Source organism: Patagioenas fasciata, chromosome 17, assembly GCF_037038585.1.
Source record: "Patagioenas fasciata isolate bPatFas1 chromosome 17, bPatFas1.hap1, whole genome shotgun sequence".
In the NCBI taxonomy this organism is placed as follows: domain Eukaryota; kingdom Metazoa; phylum Chordata; class Aves; order Columbiformes; family Columbidae; genus Patagioenas; species Patagioenas fasciata.
In genome coordinates this window covers 8,254,787-8,275,045 of record NC_092536.1, presented here as the reverse complement: position 1 = coordinate 8,275,045, position 20,259 = coordinate 8,254,787, and the positions used below count along the sequence as shown (strand labels likewise).

At 46.0% G+C, this 20,259-nt stretch overlaps 1 protein-coding gene and 1 long non-coding RNA gene across 2 annotated transcripts in view; one reads left to right on the top strand and one right to left on the bottom strand.

Moving 5' to 3' along the window:
- Positions 1-11,622, top strand: part of LOC139829295 (uncharacterized) — a 111,899-nt gene extending 100,277 nt beyond the window's left edge. The window contains exon 6 of the long non-coding RNA XR_011741744.1: positions 10,743-11,622. This is a non-coding gene — a long non-coding RNA (uncharacterized lncRNA). The remainder of the gene's footprint in view (positions 1-10,742) is intronic.
- The window catches only part of HIC2 (HIC ZBTB transcriptional repressor 2), an 81,063-nt gene extending 61,763 nt beyond the window's left edge, over positions 1-19,300 (bottom strand). Inside the window, exon 1 of the mRNA XM_071816194.1 lies at positions 18,961-19,300. The gene's annotated coding sequence lies outside the window, so the exon portion shown is untranslated. The remainder of the gene's footprint in view (positions 1-18,960) is intronic.
- Between the last annotated feature and the right edge of the window lie 959 nt (positions 19,301-20,259).

The following is a 20,259-nucleotide window of genomic DNA, read 5'->3' as shown; positions in this document are numbered from 1 at the left end:
GGAGGAGTGCTCCTTGAATGAACCTGCAGAAGCACAGGTCTTCATTCATGAGGAGAGGAAGGGAAATCCCGCTGCATAATCTAGCAAGTGTTTAAATAAACCTGTTCAGATGAAGATCTCTCCTCTCCAGAGAAAAACTAGCACTCTAGGAAAGGTTAAAGCGAGTAAACCTTGTTTCAGCTCTTCACCTTATTCTTATAACTGAAGAATTGCTGGCTGCCTGGAGGACTCACATGGTCAGCAGAAACTCCTTTTAAACATAAAAAGGGAGAAAAATCCCTGCACAGTCCTGTTTTAAAAGAAGCGTATGGATTCCTGTAAGCCTGAAAACAACAAACAAAAAATGATGCTGAGGCAACCTCTGGAGCAAACAGGCTTTTAGCATTGGTCAAAGAGACGGCAATAGAAATATTTTAAAATGCACTCTCTGGTTATGAGATCTCTCATGGCCTGTGGAGGTGGATAATATTAGAGGCCACTAAAACCTAAAGTTTATTTTTCTTAAAGTTTTCACTTCAAATAAACCTTTGTTTTAAAATGTATGGGGCCAACTGTTAGAGCATTGAGGCCCTGGTTATTAGCCAGCTAGAGCTCATGAATTATGTTTAGTGAGAAGTTTATTGGCTCAGTAAACACCATTCCAGTTCCCCTCACCCCTGAACTGTGGAAGCCAAACCAAGAGATATTCAATGCCATGTTACCACTAGCACCAGAGCAACCATTATCTGATTACAGGCATTTTATTTTTCGTATGGAATTTGCTATTGCATCATTTAATACATGGAAGTCTTTAAATTTACCAAGGCAAGTCACAAAGAGTAAGTAACTGTTTGGTCCCGTTTACCGTCTCCATTCTGGAGCAGGAATATTTATTTCCATCTCGTAGCTTTCCAAGTCCAAGCACTGCAGAAACGCAGTCTCTCGAACTCTTTGTAAGGCAGGAGTTTGGCAAGGAATTTAAAACACTGGCAATATTAGAGGGGGCAACCACAGGAGCTTTCTGATAAAACCATCCTGTGGAGCCAGGGCAGAGCACAGGGCAGTAAGAAGCTGCATTTATTTCCTCTTACTGCCACTGTGTCTCGAGACTCATAAAAAGATGTCCATTCTGTGTTCTGAGGGTAGGTGGACAGAGGTCAGAGTTAGTCTGGTCTGAATAAGATATTGCTCTTTTTGAGTTACACAGTCAAGAGCAACTTACACCCTTATGACTTAAAGGGAGAGCTGGCTGCAGCTCAGACACGGTCCAGGGAAGATGCACATGCGCGCTCGAAATGGAGCGAGGGCAGTGATGTGGCGTCAGCCCTGCCGAACCTTGCACCCGTCTGTGCGCAGCACCGGGAACCAGAGGTGGAACAGAAGGTAGGCTTCTCCAGAACTGGCAAGACTTACGTGTAGCTGTGCACATCCAGAAGCAACTTCTACTTGTGTGGCTGGCTTTGTTATGGGCACAAAGCCGTTTCATCTGGTTACCTTTCACTGCCATGAGCTAAAGCCTCACATACAGAGAGTAAGCAATGATCAGTCAGTGTGCAGTAACTCATTTGTGTGCTTGTTGTTCCAGTTCTCTGGAATAGCTAAAATACACCAGAAGACTGTACAGGGACTGTGTCGGTCCTTGAGGCAAGGAAAGTTAATTTAGTTGGAAGAGTAAGGATGCAAAAAAGAGTCCTTATAATAACAGCAGTCTGTTCTGGTAACAAAGTAAAGTGGAGCTGAAGGAGTTTAGGTTCTTCTAGTCGTCTCCATCAGTCACACCACCTTGGCTAAATAATGCATCTTTTCATGCCTCTGCTGCCTTTCTCACCTTTTGCCTGCACTGTCCATTTAGACTGTGACATTCTTCAGGGAAGAGATTGTGCTTGTACAGCACCCAGTGACAGCCCGAGGGCTCTGCGGTCCCTAAGCCAAACAATGATTTTTATAAAGACTTTGCTATAGACCAATTTACATAACACCAACTATGAAATCTCATATTCTCATGTAAACGCTTTTGCTGATGTCCTGAGATTCACGATGCCAGAATCCGACCACATGACAAGGAAGAGCCTTGGCAGCACAGATCCTTAATGTCCAGCCGATCCCACAAGGACATGCCAAGGCCATATCATCACACCCCTAATGAAGCACCTCTAGGGAACCAGCACAGTTAAAATCTTTCCACCCCAGTAGTGGTGAAAGACAAGATACCCTTCTCTTTAAACTTAACCCTCTCCCTTCCAAAGAATGCCTGGAATTTCTACTATTTCCCAGCAGAGACTGGAAGGCAAAGACTTGGCATGGGGCAAGACAGATAAGAGCAGTTGCCTTCTCTAGGTTTTGTTAACTCCGCATAATTGCTTAGGGCATGTGATGGTTAGAGAGAGACACATACACATCTGTCAGAGACAGGCTACAAATCACTAGTATAATTCCAAGCAAACAAAATCTAGTTTACAATGTGGCTGTGGTATATAAAACACCTCTGTAAAACTGCAGTATAATTCAGCTGCTGCAGGTTTAATTTACAAAGTAATGATATAGTTTTCCCTCTGAAAGACTGCCATGTAGGATCACTAAGCTGTTGAATAAAGTCTTTGCTGTCTTCTGGGACACATAGTAAAGGTTGATTGTTGTTGGAAGCCTCTCTAATCAAGCCACATTTTAATACCATGTTTTGCAAAAGGGCCCATATTGTCTTGCATGTGAATCCAAGTTCCTTTACCAGTTTAAAATCTGGGTCAGGGCAATTTGCTTACATTTGGAGTCCTTTTCCAAAATTAATGCTATGTGGGATTTAGAGTTGTAGATACAAGACAACCGGATAAACTGCTGTTATCTGCTTCGCATCACGCACGTACCATCTACAGTTTTCCTGCTAAGCTTTGTTCACATGTACAACCCACTTCTTCAGCAGTTGCACATTCAGCATACTAATGATATTATTCTTGGCCATCCTGTTAAACTCACAATATAAGTTAAATGCACAGTAGGGGGCCCTGCTGGATTCTCAACAGTTTTTAGATGGCTACAGATTACAGCTGGCCAAGGGTGGAAGTTTTGATAAGCAGTCATGAAGTTGAGAGCTTTTCTATTCAAATAGGATGTTGACTAGTGCTGGCTCTATCTGTGTCACTGCTCTGGTGATAACTAGATTACCCAAATGTCCCATGCTTAGGGCTGCAACATCAGCCCACCGCTTGGAAGCTCCAGTTAGCACTACATACAACTGCAAATTGCTTAGCTGAGTTTCAGACAGGGATCACTCAGAATCACTTGGATGGTGGTGTCCTGTTGGTCGCACATTGCCGTTCAGGGAGGTCCCTTTGGATTGCTGATACGTTGTGTGATTTGGGTGCTGTCTGTTTCAGACGTTATTTATTTTGCTGGTTCCTGAGAGGCAGTTGTTAGCTGGGCAGTAAGACCACAGCACACATGTTTAGGTCTCTGATCTAGAAATTTTGGTGGCAGAATATCTGCTCATTAGTCCCACCCAGAGCTAGGATCCTGCCCAAATTTATTTTGGTGCTTCTTGAAAGAAGAAAGACAGAAAGGAAGGAAAAGAAAGAAGCCCAAAGCTACAACACTAATTTCCAAGTTAAACTTAGTGACAGAACTGACCTGCAAAGTGCAAAACAATAACAGAGAATTCTGATATTCACAGTTTCTCATATTATTCCTCCAGGTACAGAATATCGTATTTTCTTAATACAAGCCACTTTGGAGTGACAATCAATGAAAGACATTAAGTACAATAAAAATATTTGGTTTAGGATAAAAATGTGGTTCCTACCTATGGGCTTGTAAAGGAAAACTCAGCAGTGTCTTACACTTCTCATAGGTAAATTCTGAATTTTCATCCCCTTGTTCGTGAGCCAGGCAGAATAAAAATATCCACCTACACTAAACCAAAGGGAGCCACTCATAACCCAGACACAACCACAACAGACATTCTCGACAGTCCTTGGCTTAATAGAACACTGCTTTGTGGTTATACCCACCACTAGGATTTCATCTTGCAAGTTCTGGCACATTTAATTTATTCCAGGTCATACATCAAATATAATATTAAAATTTAAGATGGCATTTGAGATTGAGAATTTCTTTTGCAGTGCGAGTAGAAAGAACAGTTGGGGGTGCGGGTGCATGAGCATATTAATACATAAACACAAACCTGTGGCCATCACTCAAGAAAAACAATTGGTCTTTAAGAGGGGAAAAAAAGTTGTAAAAAGAATCAATTCCATTAAATAGCTCTATAAATCAATTCCACCAAAAATCAATGGGGAACTGCATCCACAAGGTGCCAAATAACTCCCACACATCAGGGGCAAGTGTCCGTGACGGTGGCCATGCAGCAGCTCTGCCTGTGGGGCCTTGGCCAGACAAGGGCTGGAGCAAGAACCCCCATTGCCCCTCGGGCTGGCCCTGCAGAGCTTCTGCCCCGCTCGCCCAGCTGAGCCACAAGCTGAGGCCTCTGGGAAAGCAACAGCATCACGCGTTTCCATGGTTTGCTTATCTGTGTGATGGAGCCAGAAGTGGGAGCAGACTCATGCTGCCTCTCACAGAGGCCACACAGACCCCGGCGTCCGGTCCCTCTGAAAGGGCTGCAGAGGAAAACCCGTGTTCCTGGTTAGAGCCAGGCGTCCCCCATGCCCAGCTCTGAAATGAAGCATGACTCTGGGATTTTCCAGCAGGCTTTGTGCCACATCGAGTGTCCTTCCCCTCGCAAAGGGGAGCTGACTTACGCACAGACACGGGGAAGGCGGTAGAGGAAGACTCGTGATATGGGCCCGGCAGCCACCAGCGTGCAGTAAGTCACATACTGGTTAAACAAAACCTTGTTTAAGAACAAGTTCATTATTTCCACGTTTTGTCAGTCTTGACTGTTCAGTGACTCCCCAGTGACTGTGCCAAGCCACTGTCCTCTCACTTTCAAAGTGCAGCTCAATTGCATTTTCACATTTATAGGCTGTGGATGCCCCTTCAGTGACTGGAGAAACCCTTGGGGCTTTCATTTTGTGCTGGCAGCTCTCAGATGACTTCAGAAGCAAACCCCCTGGGGCTTTTGGTCTGTGTGGCAGAGCAGAGAGGGCACAGAAGATTCTGGCTTTGTTAAAACCTGCAGAAAAATTCGTGTCCTGTGTCTTCCCCTTCATGTGCTCCACATGTGCTGTCATGTCTCGGGGCCTATTATAGACAAACACTATTTAAGAAATTCAGACATAGCATTTTTGCAATGGGAAAACTCAGTGAGTTGGCCTCTGCTATTCAGCACTAAGTACCAAACCCCATTTTTTCCTGTTGTAATTGAACACCAAGCATAACTGCGTTCAGTTATTCCACCCAGGAATGCTCATATCTGGTATTATTCACATATATTTAAATTAGAGAAAGAGTGCATATGTGTATGTGTATAATAAATAATGATCAATTTAATTAGAAGGCTCAAGACTGTCCATGGCAGGGAATGAGACTGTCTCCTGCTTCTCTCCAAAACTCTGTGACCCAACTGCACAAGGGATCTGCTCTGCAAATTGCATCTTGGCTGCTGGGCCCAATCTTTGCAATGAGCACCCTCAGCCTACTGATTCCAATAGGACTTGAGAGGACTTGATATCAAACCTTGCATCGGTCACAAGTTTGCCCTAGACGTAACAGCATGCAGTTCTGGGAAGCAAGACTTTGACTTAGGCTGGAGGTTTGAGATCAAGAATAAGCAGGAATTGTACAACCAGAAGCTTCAGTCTAACCACTGGTATCTAGCAAAACAAAGCAGCAACACATTCAAGTTTGCCTCTTTTGGAATATTCCTTAGAACTTTATCATATGACTCTTCTGCTCCAGAAGAGTCCAATTGAACATTAGAATCATAGAGTCATAGAACCATTTAGGTTGAAAAGACCTCTAAGATCATCAAGTACAACCATAAACCCAACATGACCAACATGCCCAGATCCTTTTCCGCTGGGCAGCTTTCCAGCTGCTCTTCTCCATTTTTTATTGTCTTCTAAAGCAGTAGCCAGACTAAGTTCTAGTTGGGGTTTGGCCCTTTTAATTTTCTCCCTGCATAATTTCACAGCATCCTTGTAGTCTTCCTGAGTTGCCTGCCCCTTCTTCCAAAGGTCATAAATTCTCCTTTTATTCCTGAGTTCCAGCCAAAGCTCTCTGTTCAGCCAGGCCGGTCTTCTTCCTCACCAGCTCATCTTTCGGCACATGGGGACAGCCTGTTCCCGTGCCTTGAAGATTTACTTCTTCAAGAGCAACCAGCCTGCTTGGACTCTTCTGCCCTTCAGAGCTGCCTCCCAGGGACTGTCAACCCATCTCCTGAACAGGCCAAAGTCTGCTCTCCACGGTGGCAGTTCTGCTGAGCCCCCTCCTTCTCCAAGAATCAGAAACTCTAGAATGTCATGGTCACTGTGCCCATGACAGCCTCCAGCTGTCACAAGCGGAAGGGAAATCAGAGGACATCATTGGTAGAACAGCCAGAAGTTTTTCCTGCAAGTCACAAGAAATGTTCCTCATTTTCCCTGCCCCTAAAAGCTTCTGCAATGATACTTTCTTATCTACTGGGATATCAGTTTCATACAAATCAGGAAAAAAAAGATTTGTGGCAAGTGGCCTTCAGGTATTGTAATAGGAAGGATGTTTGCAGAGAGTTTTGAAACACAGATCTTATTCTAAAGAGCATCTTCATGCACAAACAGATGCTACGTCAACACGTACATGGGCGTAACCCTAGACTATTTGGTGACTCTGAAGTTCTGGAGCAGCTCACAATGAAGAAATTACTGTTACATTTATGAAACACAGCCCAAAACATGGTGCAAAGTTTGTGTGGAGACAGAGAAAACAGAGGGGAATAGGCACAGCCCAGAGAATGAAGAGGTTACAGTGATATGCAGATATGTAGGAATGGTTGGAAAAAGCAAGTGTGTATACAACTGAGGATTCTGGAGCAAAGAACCCAACAGGTTAGACAACCAAATCATAAATAGAAATAAGCAGACGCTGGGGCCTAAGAGTTGAAGCCAGCACAGGGATCCGAAATGTCAACTTGCGTTTAAAGACGATCATGGTTAAATCATACAGCAAACTGCGTAACAGACAAATGAGATGAAATGAAAGATTAGCCTATGGAAATAGAGAAGGGATTGTAAGGATTTTTTTTTTTTTAATCCTGCTCCCAAACTCTTCTATACTCAACAAAAAAAATCTTAAATCCCATTTCCTGCCACTATAGGGCTAAAAAGTTAACACCATATTTCATAGCGGTTAACATGAAACAGGATGACTGTGCTGACTTGTTCTTAAAGAGCAAATACATTATAAAAACTAGATTGGGAAGGAGGTAGATTTCTTTCTGCCGAATCCTCTGACAAGAAGCAGGAGGGAGAAAACATATTTTTCTCTAAGACTTCTGGGGCTGAACAGAATGAAAAAGTCTGTTGCCCTCAGCAGAATTTATGTCTTCTTGCAATTGGACTTTTTTTGTTCAGTCATTCACTGTAAAGACTGACTTCACATGAATATGAATGCTTATACTCTTTGCAATTAAAGCAAAAGAAATGCTTTGTTTATCCCTTAACTTTGAGTTTTTCAAATAAGCCAGAAAGGTCTTATGAAGAGGACCCAATGACCCATCAGAAGGAATAACTTCTGAATGCCAGACAACAAACTGCCTCCTGAGAAAAAGGAAGATTCAAACCCCCTCCCAAGCCAACATCCCAGCCAGAGCCTTCTCTGGAACCAGAGTCTGCCTGGGACTTCACTCTGGTAAAGCCTTTTACAGGGAGAGCACCTGGGCACTGCGTGTGTGACACATCCAGCAAGACTCCTAATGTCCTGCCTGTTTTCCCTTGAGCCTCTGAACTGTGACCTCAAAGCAAATGCATCTGAGAAGAAAATACATTAATCAGACGCGCACTCCGCCAGGCTCAGGATTTTTAAACCAGGGTCTGAATCAGCTCTATCGCCTCCCACTTCTCTCCTGATACAATTAGTCAGCATCTGCCCCGGCAGCCAACCCGCTGCCTCTCAGAGGGGGGCCAAGCAGCTGCAGCTCCCCTGCCCGCTGCCTCCCACCGGGCTGCAGAAAGCGGAGAGCAGCTCACTGAGCTCTGCCTGGCCAAGGGCAGCATCCTGTCCCTGCGCTGGGGAGCGAGAGGAGCTGAGAACAGCCGCCGCTTCCAGCCTCTGCGATTCCTCGCTCCAGCCCAAGTGCAGGTTCAGACGTCTCCCAGCCACACCTCTCCCCACCTTGGGCCAGGGCCATGCCAGCTCCACACACCTGTTGGAGGCTTCCCCACATTTTAAGGGAATCCCCAGAAGGGGATTTACAGGTGCTCTGCTCTCTTCAAAGAGTCCAGGCAACAAATCAGCTTGGGAAATTGGACCCAGAGTATTTGATGTGGCGCTCTGACTTTTTCTGCAATGTTCTCAGCCCACCAGGTTGGCAGGACTGAACTTTATAGCTAAGCGTTTTGAAAGAAGCATGTGCTTTTAAAATCCAGTTGAATTTTTGCTAGGGAAACTTTACAAAGGCATCATTAGTATATCCGCAGGAGTTTTGCAATTCTAGGTTACAGGTGATTACAGCAAATAAACAGGCATGCAAGTCAGGGTCGGAAGCGGTCTTTTACTTACAGCGCTCCTCACCAGGCACTTGGAAAATAAATAAAACCCCCGAGCAGTTCTGTTTTACCCAACAGCTATAGGGCTCCAGCCCCACTCCTCAGGCTGGATTGTGCAAGCTCTTACTCCAGCAGTCACACTGAGTTCAAGCAAAGTGCCTGAGTAAGCATTTGCAGAATCTGACCCCCCCCCAGTCAGTTATCTATACTGCACCTATTTGTGCCTTGCATTGCAAGCTTTTTAGCCAGGGACATGGCCTGGACGCATATTGTCAGCTGCAACGTGCTTTATCTCCATTTATGGCATTACATCTAATTTTTGGTGCCAAGTGCAGCATTACCCTTACAATGACATCTATTAGAGACAGTGTCCCCTTAAGACTGTGATCTGACCAACAACCAGTTGGCACTGTTCATTTCTTTATTTTTTTGCAGAACTACCATGTTCATACTACCTCTCTGCTTCTTTAATTTCAAGCATTTTGTCAAAAAAATAGTAAGACAGGCCCCGAATTACGGAAATCCTACACCCTGGCATTACAGTGACTTGACTGGAGATGCTGCCATCCTTTTTTCCCGTGAAGTTTTTAAAAACCGGGAACCAAAACCAAAATTAAAGCGACAAACTTGACTGTTTAGTGCCCAGTAGCGTGTAAGGTCGGCAGAGGCAGCCTGGCTTTCCCTGCCAGCATTCCCATGGGCACCGGCCCCTCTCCCCTCCCCAGGCGCGCAGGAGGGCTGGGCGGCAGCGTGGCACGGCGTGCCGCAGCTCCCATGGAAAAAAATCGGCAAGTTCCCCTGAAATGCTGCGTCCCGCATGCCACAAAGGACAGCTGCTACCTTCTCACTTACAAAAACGTGACCCCAGCCAGTCAATCCAGAGCCAACGCTGTCAGACACCCTCCCACTCACCACTTCTGATGGTCAAAGCCATTGTGATGAAGCAGCTTCCCCTCCATCTCAAAAGGGGATGTGCTTTGCTTTTGCTCCAAGAAAGTTTGGGGGGGTACTTTGGGTTTGTTGTCTTTTTTTACTTTTTGGTGAGGGTACAAGCCAAGCTGTTGTAAACAAACACAGAGGTAGCATGGGCCCGTGTGTAACCACAGAGGAAGTGAGCACAAATAGGCAAATATTCAGAATAATGTTCAAGTAGATGCAAATGGGAAATTGCTTGGACTCACCTGGACTCCTTTCCCTCTGCCTTGTTCAACCAGTTCATGGATGGGGAACATCCCAAACCTCTGGCATAAGGTATTAGATGCTCTGGGTATTAGGTAGAAAACTGCTGATAAGTCTTTCAAAAAGGTGCAGCTGCTGTCAAGTAGCCCAGGTCCCATTTCATTTGGACTCTCAAAATTTGGAGGGGAGAGGGAGATTTCTTTATTTACTACAAGTCAAAGAGAGGAACTGGGGTGCTTCATCAGTCATTCGTGTCTGCTGGGAGTGGAAGCTGGTTTGTCTGACCATGGCTTCTGTTCTGTTAGGGAAGAACCCTTGTGCAGCTTTCAGAAAGTCATATAAACATCTCAAAAAAGGTTACATGAAGATGCCAGACACAGCTATAAATCACAGATTACTAATTATGAAAGCATTTTAAGATCCTTGGGTAGAAAGGATCTCTTTGCTGGATAGGCAAATATTTTAATTCCATATTCCAGTGATCACTGTTCCAGCAGGACTCTTAAAATATCTTTTACTTGCATGACTGTCCTCTGTTGTTCGTTACACCTCCATGCAGCTTTTAAATAACAGCATGATTTCTAGTACTACAGCACTATCAAATGTACTAGTTTTCTCTGCATTTGGTTCCACTTATAAGACAATGAATTATTAGTACAGCATTCAACTTGAAATCCTCTTGCACAATTAACAGGGTGAAATATTTGACAGTAGCAGCTACTACTGGTAGTTACTGTTCATTAAATGCTCTTGGATATTCCGCCCATCTTCAAAATATCATGCCCTTACGCAGACATAGAGAGGTACAGACAGATTAAATTGTTTTTCCAGAGTCAAACAACAAATCGGCGACAAACAAATTCTCATACTCAACTACCTCTCTGTTTTAGCCACAAAAATAGAGATTGTCAGAACGAAGATAATGACTTATAGTCCTCTCTCCACACTCAGATCACTTTTCCCTTACTCGGGAGCTGAGGAATATCACTACGGCAATTAAACCCATCACTTACAAGTAGCAACCAGAAACTGGGAGACCCAGCATGACTGGGATAAGCCAGCTGACTCCAGCTACTAAAAGAGGTCCAGGCTTGGGGAGTACTCAAGACATTCCTTCTCCAGAGGCACCACCCATAATAACAGCCCAACAGTCTCAAACACCTCTGCATCTTGGATGGATATGCAGAACCGCATACATTAAACTGCTTTTCTTGGAGTTCGCTTAAGAATGCTGCCAGCAGAGGCAGGTTTGCTGCCAACACGATTTTTACCTGGAGCAAACGGAAGTGCTTTTCCAAGAATCTCCAAGGCTGTTGCGTCATGCGGCACGCTGGCACTGCACCACGCAGCCCGGGAGGGAAGACAAGAAAACACAAGCTGCTGCTCTGCGCATCCTTATTTAGAGCCAGTTAGTTATTCCCGGGAAGAGACTGGCAGTGCAAAACAGACCTTCCAAAAAACCCCAGCGTTCACTGCAGGGGCATTTAGTCTCATTCATATTTTCAATGCTGTAGCAAAAAGTGAGTAATTTTTATAGCTGGCATATTTCAATTTTCATTACCATTCTGAAAGCCGTGTTTGAGAAAGCGCAGCAGAGACTGAGAAATGTAGCATTTCTGAAGGACTGGAGGGCAATTGTCTCTATTCTTCCTTCCCCACTGTGGGTTTTGCGTAATACTGAAGTGTTAGTCCTTTGGCAACTTCAGCATTTTGAAGCTTTATTAGAATTAAGTGCATGATGACAACATTTACAGGCCCTTGCTAAGGTCAGGGTCCCATTGTGCAAACTTTTAAATATGATGAGCATTTATAAGATAAATATACAAGACAAACCAAGGACATTGTATTCTCCATACTTTAAAGATGAAGAAAACTTAAGTTGCTTAACTTCCTTCATGACCATAGCATGGAAAATTTAAATCAGTGATAGAAACTGAACCCAGAGTTCCCTACACCACATACTCACCCAGAAGAAGTAAATCTGTGCATACATTCAACTACTGCACCAATTCAAGTACTTACAACCAAGTTTTCTGGGTAAAACATTTCAAGTCGTAAGTTACATTGCTTTTAAAACATCTTCAGCCAAGCATCAGTCTGATGACATCTGAAGACAAGACAACTCTATTTATTATGCATTTTGGTGCTACATTTCTGGGTATGTACACTTCATAGATGTGCATGCACATTTATGTTTTTTAGTGGGTTCCCTGCCATCTACAACTTTGGTAGATATTTTTCCTACAAGTTCCTGGAACATCCACATTTTCTTTTGAAGACTGGGCATAATCATGTCACTAATATCACATTATCAAAGAATATTTGAACTGCCTCGAAAATGAACAAAGAGCCTTTTTCAAGGACTGGAGAAGTGTGATGCAAAAAGCTCCACATGAGAACCATTCTGAATACTTTATAAGGGTAAACAAACTAGGAATAACAAAGCACATTAAGCACAAACAACACAAGTTCAAATCTCACTATACATTGGCATAATTTCAAACCTTCTTTTAAATAGGTCTTGTTTAAAAAAAGAAGTCAGTCTTCAATTGTATGTGTTTGCTAGTGAAGTTTTGAGGAAAGTCAAGCCCTAAAGAGAGAAAGCCACTACTTTATTAATAGTTTCATCCAATCCTGGGCAGTTAACCTTTTGCATCGGGACCCTTTTGTAAAGGGACAGAGAGGATGTTTTTTCTCAGTTCTATTTCAATAACCCGTTCTTTCAGGCTGGAGAAAGCAACTGAGATTTGAGGAGGGGCAGAAGGGCCGGAAAGCTTACTGCCCTCCAAATCAAAACTAGCTGTTGGAGACTAGTATCTAGTTCTAAACTCATTAAAGAGCAGCATAACTAGAAAATAATCAATTCCTTTTTGCTCCAAGAACATTTCCTTTGCTTTGCATTTAAAATGGGGCTGAGTAAGATCAGAGATTAAGTCACATAGGAGGGAACCTCAGGAGGTCATCAGGAAGTATTTTGATGAGAAAATATTTTCCAAATATTTTTATTTAACACTTCAAAATACTTTGGTTTAGTATTTCATTGAATTTAATGCTATATAGGAAGTTGCTTGATACATTTGTCAGAAACAATAACATAGTACATTAATTTTGTTTCCGATTTGCATATTAAATCATAGCTTGAATGTGTTAAACCCCATCCTCCTGCTTAACATAAAACAAGACCAAATTTACTTCGAAGTTATTTTTAGTTGCACATCAACATGTTTTATTAGGTACGAACCAGTGAGATCCAGTCTTTCCACTGCAGAGTAACTACCCATAGACAAACAAGCAAGCTTTAAAATCAGGTTTCTTGTCGGCTGATTTCAATTCTCGGTTAAAATTGGCAATGCAAATTACTCTATTCTGCTCTTTATCAGACAAGAGAAAAGATTTCCAAACTGTCAAACCGGCTGGTGGCATCTCGACAGCAGATGGAAATGCAGTAAGTGGAGTCCTGCGTGGCAGTGTCTTTATGTGACTCGTGTAAAACTGAATCCACACACTGAATGGTTCTTTATCCAATGGGAAATGAGCCCATGTTTAGGGGAGGGAATCTGCCCTACACCTCTGTCACCTCCAGCCAGGCCAGGAACGCGTGGGACCAGCCCAGCATGAGGAGCAGAGGAAGGTTGTTCACCATATGAGGCCTCTTCCCTGGTCAGTCCATTGTGTATCTCTGTCAAAACTCAGGGCAAAAGACTGATTTGAAGACTATTTCATCTTGCATCGTGTTTGGTTCAGCAGAGGAAAGGAGTGGACAGGGCAAACTGATATATTAATGAAAGCCACCCCCAGCGAGTGCCTCGGGCCAGCAGACTGATGCGGAAGGCTCTCAACCTCCCATCCAGAACCTGGGCGACCACAACATCGGCAAGTTTTTCCATCCAGTATCTAAAGCTGAAAGAGCAAGAGGGAGTTGTTCCTGATTCCTACATAGATCTTTCAGAACATTTAGCAGCAGAAGCAAGAAGTACACCCTGTTTTCAGGGTCGTTTTTGTTGGGAGAGCAGCCCTGATGAGAGTTTTGAGCACAGAACTCCCTGCCCTTCTCTAAACTCCTCTTACTGCTGGCTGAAGACCAGGACCCTTCCTCTCCCAGCTTTGTTGTCAGTGTATGTGTCTTCTGACACTTTCTGCAGGAGACTCCAGAGCAGTTTGTCTTTTCTACATTGGTAAGAGAACCAGTGCTGAAGGAAGTTCCCCACAATAGATCCGTTTCCAAATGCCTGCTTGAGGGTTTCAGTTTAAAAGACCACTCTTTAGCTCCTTCAAATCTGCAGTGTGCACATCAGAAAATGTGATACAGTACATGTGTAATCCTGGATAAACTAGATTCCCCACCCCTTTCCATTAAGTAAAATCAGTAACTAGAATCCTTGTTTAGGATTTGTGATTACAAGGATCACCCTCCGCCCTGCCCTGGTCAAACAATACGAGCTCCAGAGCCGTCATTTCAATAATGCAAAACCCTGTTGCTTCCACTCCAGAACAGCTGACTTGAAGTGCATGCTAGGCTGTGCTTATTAAGAAAATGAGAAATCTGATATATAGAAAGAAAACACTGTGTGAGGATTAATCCTGGATTGCAGTTTGTGGCCAGCACTGGGCTGTCATCCAAACACAGATGAAAAAGAACAAAATTCCTCCCACCTGTCACTTCCAGCAGGTACAGCTATTGCACTGTTGTAGTCTTCCCCTTACAGCTATTGTAACAACCCCTTTTATATCAGCTTAAAATTCCGGATTGACCTCACTGTTTCATTTCTTCCTTGTTTTGTGGGAGCCAGCACTGGAGGGTGAATTTTCTTTCCAGGAATTACAAGCAAGAAGCGTGAGTAAGTTACAAGTTTGGACAGCGAGCTTGTAATACGCGTACACTTCAAGGAACGAAACGCAGCTTAAAACTGGTGTCCTGTTGGAACCTGGAGATGCTAACTGAACAAGAAAATACAACTCTCAGGAACACTTGGGTTTTTTTACATTGTTTCTGCCGCTTTTGAGAGAAGTAAGCACACTGTCACTGCTGATTAAGAGAGACCTAAACAAACGAATGCAGTTGCTTTGCCAATGAGCTGCTGCAGAGCAGAGATCTCCATTGCAATGCATTGTTCTTGCTCCCAATATTACCTCAAGATAAAAACCAATTTAAGCAGCCCTGGTGGTTTAATCTCTGATGTTCAATCCACACCAAACCAAAGGAGAAGTCATCTTTACTTTTAAAAATATGTTCTCCTGCTTATGGTTGGGTCAACACTCTGTTACCGCAATCCCACAGCTGAGCCCTGTTAATTTTTCTCCAAGCCCAGCAGGGTGGGCAGGTCTGCTGATGCTGAAATGGTCCTTCCCATTGAGCTTTGCCTGTCACAATACAGCCAATATAATGGCGATGTCACAAATGGGATTCTGCTTTTTCCCACTCCAAGACCACGTTCGCTGCTGCACTGAAATGCCGCTTTGTGGCAACGTTCTTCCCTGGATGTTGTCAGAAACTGCGGTGTTGTTCGTACACTTTAGCAGTCAGATTTGGTTAGAGGATGGAAAACTTGGGTTTTCTGTAGAGAAAACATGACAACCTCACCATGCCAGTACCTCTGCCTGTCAAACTACGATGTGTTCATCAGACTGGATGAGAGCGTTAAAAGCTGCAGTCAGCACAAACAGGAGTTCTGATATGAGGGCAAATGCACCTCAGTTTTCAAACATTATCCTATTTCCCTACATCTATCATCAAATAGGGTAGCAGGAGCTCAAAGAATAGCCATGTACTATTTTCTATAGAAAGTCAGAGGAATGCACAACGTACAGTTTATGTTTGACAGTTCTTAGTTATTATAGGCTGTAAAGATGCTAAGAAACAAGAACTCCCATTGCAAGATCTGCTGTTCAAAACTTCAAATTTCATGCTGAGACCACCAATTTTGGGCTGCGGTGGCTATTTTAGGGAGTTTCAACCCATTACACAGCCATACTGAAAAGCATTAGGTCGTGCTCTAGTTGTTTTAAACAACTAATCAAAATTAATTGAACACATACCCTTCTGGAATAAGGCCTCTCACCTTCTCTTTCTCTCCTCTCTCCCCCCACCCCTTGACACACACTGGCTTCTGCCAAACAATTCAACACTGACACCACAGCGCATCACGTGAGACCAAGTGCTTCGAGCATCTTGCAATACTTATTACTATCTACACATCCATAAGTCATTCCGCCCAGCAACGTATGTGAATACTAACGTGAGCTACTTCTTTATGCATTAAAGATTTAGAGCTCTCTCAGATTCTTGGAAGAAGCTTTTCCCCCGTACACTGAAAAATCATCTCTTCCATATATGTGGATCTTGTCTGCATTTCACGTAGATCAGGAAGCATGACATAAGAAAAACCTGCTATATCCTCGGGTTCTCCCATTCCTCCTGCTCACACCCTTGTGGCCACGCAAGTCTGCTGAGATTAAGCGATGGATTTTAGACGCAAAAGAACAAGGCACGTATGCAGGGTTCCCTTACCCGTGATAGAATGGAAAGTAACAAATGTAAGAGGTTGCTTATTCTTAATGCTGATCTCCTCCAGAGCTAAAATGATATGTCAGTAGCAGGTGGCAAGTTTGAAGACCCCCCTCCCCTCTCTCTCTTTTTTTTTTTAATAAATATAACAAAGGGCACACAGATTTGACCTAATGGGTCAACCATCAAAAGTTAAACTGATTTAAATAATGAGACCTAGAATGTCAGGCACCACTGCAAATAATTGCTCCTAATGCTTTTAGGATTAGATTGCTAATGAAAAGGCACAAAAAGGAGGCCACTTGCAGTTGTGGAAATAAGTCAATTTTCTTTCCATATGTCATTTTCTCCATGTAGATTTGCTGTGAAATCCTAAGGAGTCATTTACAGCTTTCTCTCCAGAGCTGCTGAAGTATATACAATAGTTCTGAGTCATAAAAAAGAGTAATAAGTCATCTTGAAATACTCGTTGTTTATACACTGTATTTATCAAGCACAGCAAACATCTGCTCATAGTTCTGACATTTTCCAATGAAAGTGACTATTGCATATTGTTTTCCCCTTTAATTTGTGGAAAAACATGGGAGCCATTCAAATATAAACAGCATTCCGCAATAAATTTAAACCAGTTTTGGTCAAAGGACAGTTTATTAGCGGAATGTCATTTTGATGCTCCTCCTAACTGGTTTCTGGCTGCTCTCTCAGATTTATTCTAACAGCTCAGTAGCATCTAGGATGATTTCGGTAACCGTCTGCTAGAACCCTTGGTTTCATCTATAATTCATTATTTGATGTAAAGGTATACACCCGCCCCTCTCGCAGAGACTGAACGCCAAGTTACCCGCCTCTCGAAGCGCCGAGCCGGCCCGAGTTTTCAAAGGCTGCGGATTTCGCAGCAGAAAGTTTCGAGTCACCAAATCCCCGTGTGTAAATAGGCGCTCAGCCGAGCGGCGGGAGCAGCGCGGCGGGGCCGGGCGCGGTGTCCAGCGGCCGCGGGGCGCCGGGCGGAGCGCGGCTGGCGGCCGCGATAACGGGGAGCGCGGGGGCCGCACCGAGAGCCGCCCGCTCGCCGCGGTGCCCACTGCCACCTGGGGCCGGTCCAGCCACAAGTCAATAATTGACTTCGCCCGCCGGCTCTCGCCCCGTACAAACGGGAACGGGAGCGGGTGGGGAACGGGCTGGGCGCTGCGGGCACCGCGGCCGCCCTGCGCACCCGCGGGGCTCCCCCGGGGCGCGCACCGCGCAGGGGGCCGCGCATACAGCCTCCCCCCACTCCCACTTCCCCGCCGGCTCTGCTTTGCTTTTAAATGCAATCAGAAAAACAAAAAAGCCCCCCGCCGCCCAGCTGGCACCGGCACCGGCGAGCCCGGGGATGTAGGGCCCGGCCCGGCTCCGCGGCGCCGTTCACCCGGGACCGGGCAGCCGCGGGCAGCGATCAGCCCTCCTGGCTCCCGGAATTACAGTGTTACGCCCCTCGGCAACAATATTGCCAGCCTGGACGTACAATTTAATGGTTTTTTTTTCAACCGGGCGGACAGCTCTGCGCCTGGCTGGCGGGGCCGGGGGCGCGCGCGTTTCCTCCGGGGGCACAAAGCCGGGCGGGCAGGGTCCTGCGAGCCCCCGGCCGCGGGAGGGTGCGCGATCCTGCGCTCCGTCCATTGCATCCGAGACGGTGCCGTAACAAAAGCCAGAGACCCGCAGCGACGGGCAGAGCGGTAGGAGCCCGCGGGTCCTTCCCTCCGCGATCCCGAACGGCCGAGGGGAGCGGCGGGGAAGGGGGGAGCCGGGGCAAAAGTTCACCGCGGTCCCGGTAGGGCAGGGGGTGCCCGGTGGGGCAGAGGCCGGCGCTGGGGCTGGGGGATGCCGGCCTGGCTCGTCGCCTTGCAGCCCCGCGGATGGACTGCGGGGGAGAAGGAAGCGATGCGAGTCCCGGGAGCCCCTTCCCTGCCCTCTCCTCCACAATGCGGCCGGATCCCCGGCACAAACACGCCCCCCGGCACCCCGAGGCTCCGCTCCCTCCTTTCGGGGAAAGAAAAATAAAATACGGCTCAGTTGCAGTGGGCGAGTGGGGATGGGGAGAAGGCTGCAGCTCCGGGGCTGCCTGCCCGCCCCGCCGGTCACCCCCACGCCGGCCCCGGCGGGCAGCAGCTGCGGCCCCCCGGCCCGAGCCCACCGCCGCCGGGGAAGGGGCAGCGCACACCCGTGCGCACACACACACACAAATGGCACGGGAAGAGGGGGAAAGTTTCCAGCCGCTTTAACCAAATAGCCAACATTTGCAACCCCCAGACAGACGCGGTGGCGAATACACCGTATGCTCGCCCCGGCCCCCAAAGCAACGGGGCAGCGCGCCGGGCGGGCGAGGGGAGGGGGCCCGGGGCATGGAGACAGGGGGCAAGGGGGACAAGAAAATTATCTGTATTTTTTTCAATGGAACTACCGCTGGTGCCGGGCACGGCTGCTTCAGGGCAGGGAACAAGGGGACACCGCCGCCACCCCGGCCACTCTCCCGGGTGGACCCATGCAGATGGGCAAATAACCGGGGTTGCAAATAAAGAGCGGGGGAGCGGGGCTGGGCTGCACCCGGAGCCCGGCAGCGCCCGCCCGGCCGCCCGAGCGGGACGCGCGGCCCCGCGCCCCCGCCCGCGCCCCGCTCCGCGTTACCTTCTTATTGCATCTGGAGCAGCAGCTTTTCTTCCCCTTCCCCTCTCCTCCTCCTCCTCCTCTCCCTCTCCTGTCCTCTCGGTTTATACCAGCCTGTTCCTCATCTCACAGCCTTCCTCCCAGCGCCATCTTGCAAGCTTGTGACGTTGGGAGCCGCTCACCCCTGACCCACATTTGAATAGAAGCCAAAATGAAAAAAAGAAGAGGAGAGAGAGAGGGAGAGAGGAGAGAAAGAGGGGGAAGAAGAAAGCGGAACAAGGAGAGGCAGGGAAAGCTGCAGCTAAGCAAGTGCTGTGCCAGTGTGGAACAGCATCAGCTCCCGCTCCCTTGCCAGCTACTTTAGTAATAAGCAATTTCCTGCTTTTGCAATAAATGTTGCCGCGGCGGGGCTGGGAGAGGGACGAGGAGCTGGGTAATTCCCAGCGGGGGACCAGGGCTTCCCCCAGCCCGAACCGCCCCCCTTCCCTGCCACCCACACCCCGAAACCCAGCGCGACCACTGCCCCCCGGCAACCCGAATACTGCTGCTCCCTCACAGGTTTTGAGCAATGAAAAAGGCATTTATTAAGATTATTTCTCCCATCACTGATGAGGTCTCAAGTGTGTGTTAAGGGGAATTATATAGATTATAGTTTGTTCATGTATTGGAATCTGAAATGAGCTTTATACACAAATTAAAAAAAAAAATCCTCATCTGTAACACCATTTGCATATTAGCTTTTTATCACTCCTGTCTATTTGTTAAGGACTGACTGTGCGTTTTGCACCATCCAGGACATAGATGAAGACATGGCCTTTACACCCATAGAATCCATAGAAATCTGAAGTTTTGGTTTGTGCTTTTTTTTTTTTAACATTTCCTGATAGGAATTATATCGAGGGGAAAAGTTATTTGTGTTTTGCATCCCTGTTCCTGCAAAGACTTTCATGCCTGCTTAACTTTAAGCACATCGGTAATCACACTGAGCAAGCAGGGGCTATTCAGATGCTTACACTAAGCATGTACACAGCCTGCAAGCTCAAACTATTATTTTGTAAAATGTTAAGTGAACTGATATTACCTTCATTTTACTGACCATTGCCACAAAGTACAACTCTGCAGAAATCTAAATTATACCTTTGTAGCACTTTCTTCCTTCAGTAGCTAATTAATCTGTAATAACAGGAGCAATGCATATAAACATTTTCATTGTGATCATGGACAGGAGTTCTTCCACTTTCCCATGTGGGAATCACTGCATGAGCTGCAAATGTGAGATGATGTGAGATTTCTTCTGTGCCCTCGGAGCCACCCATAACC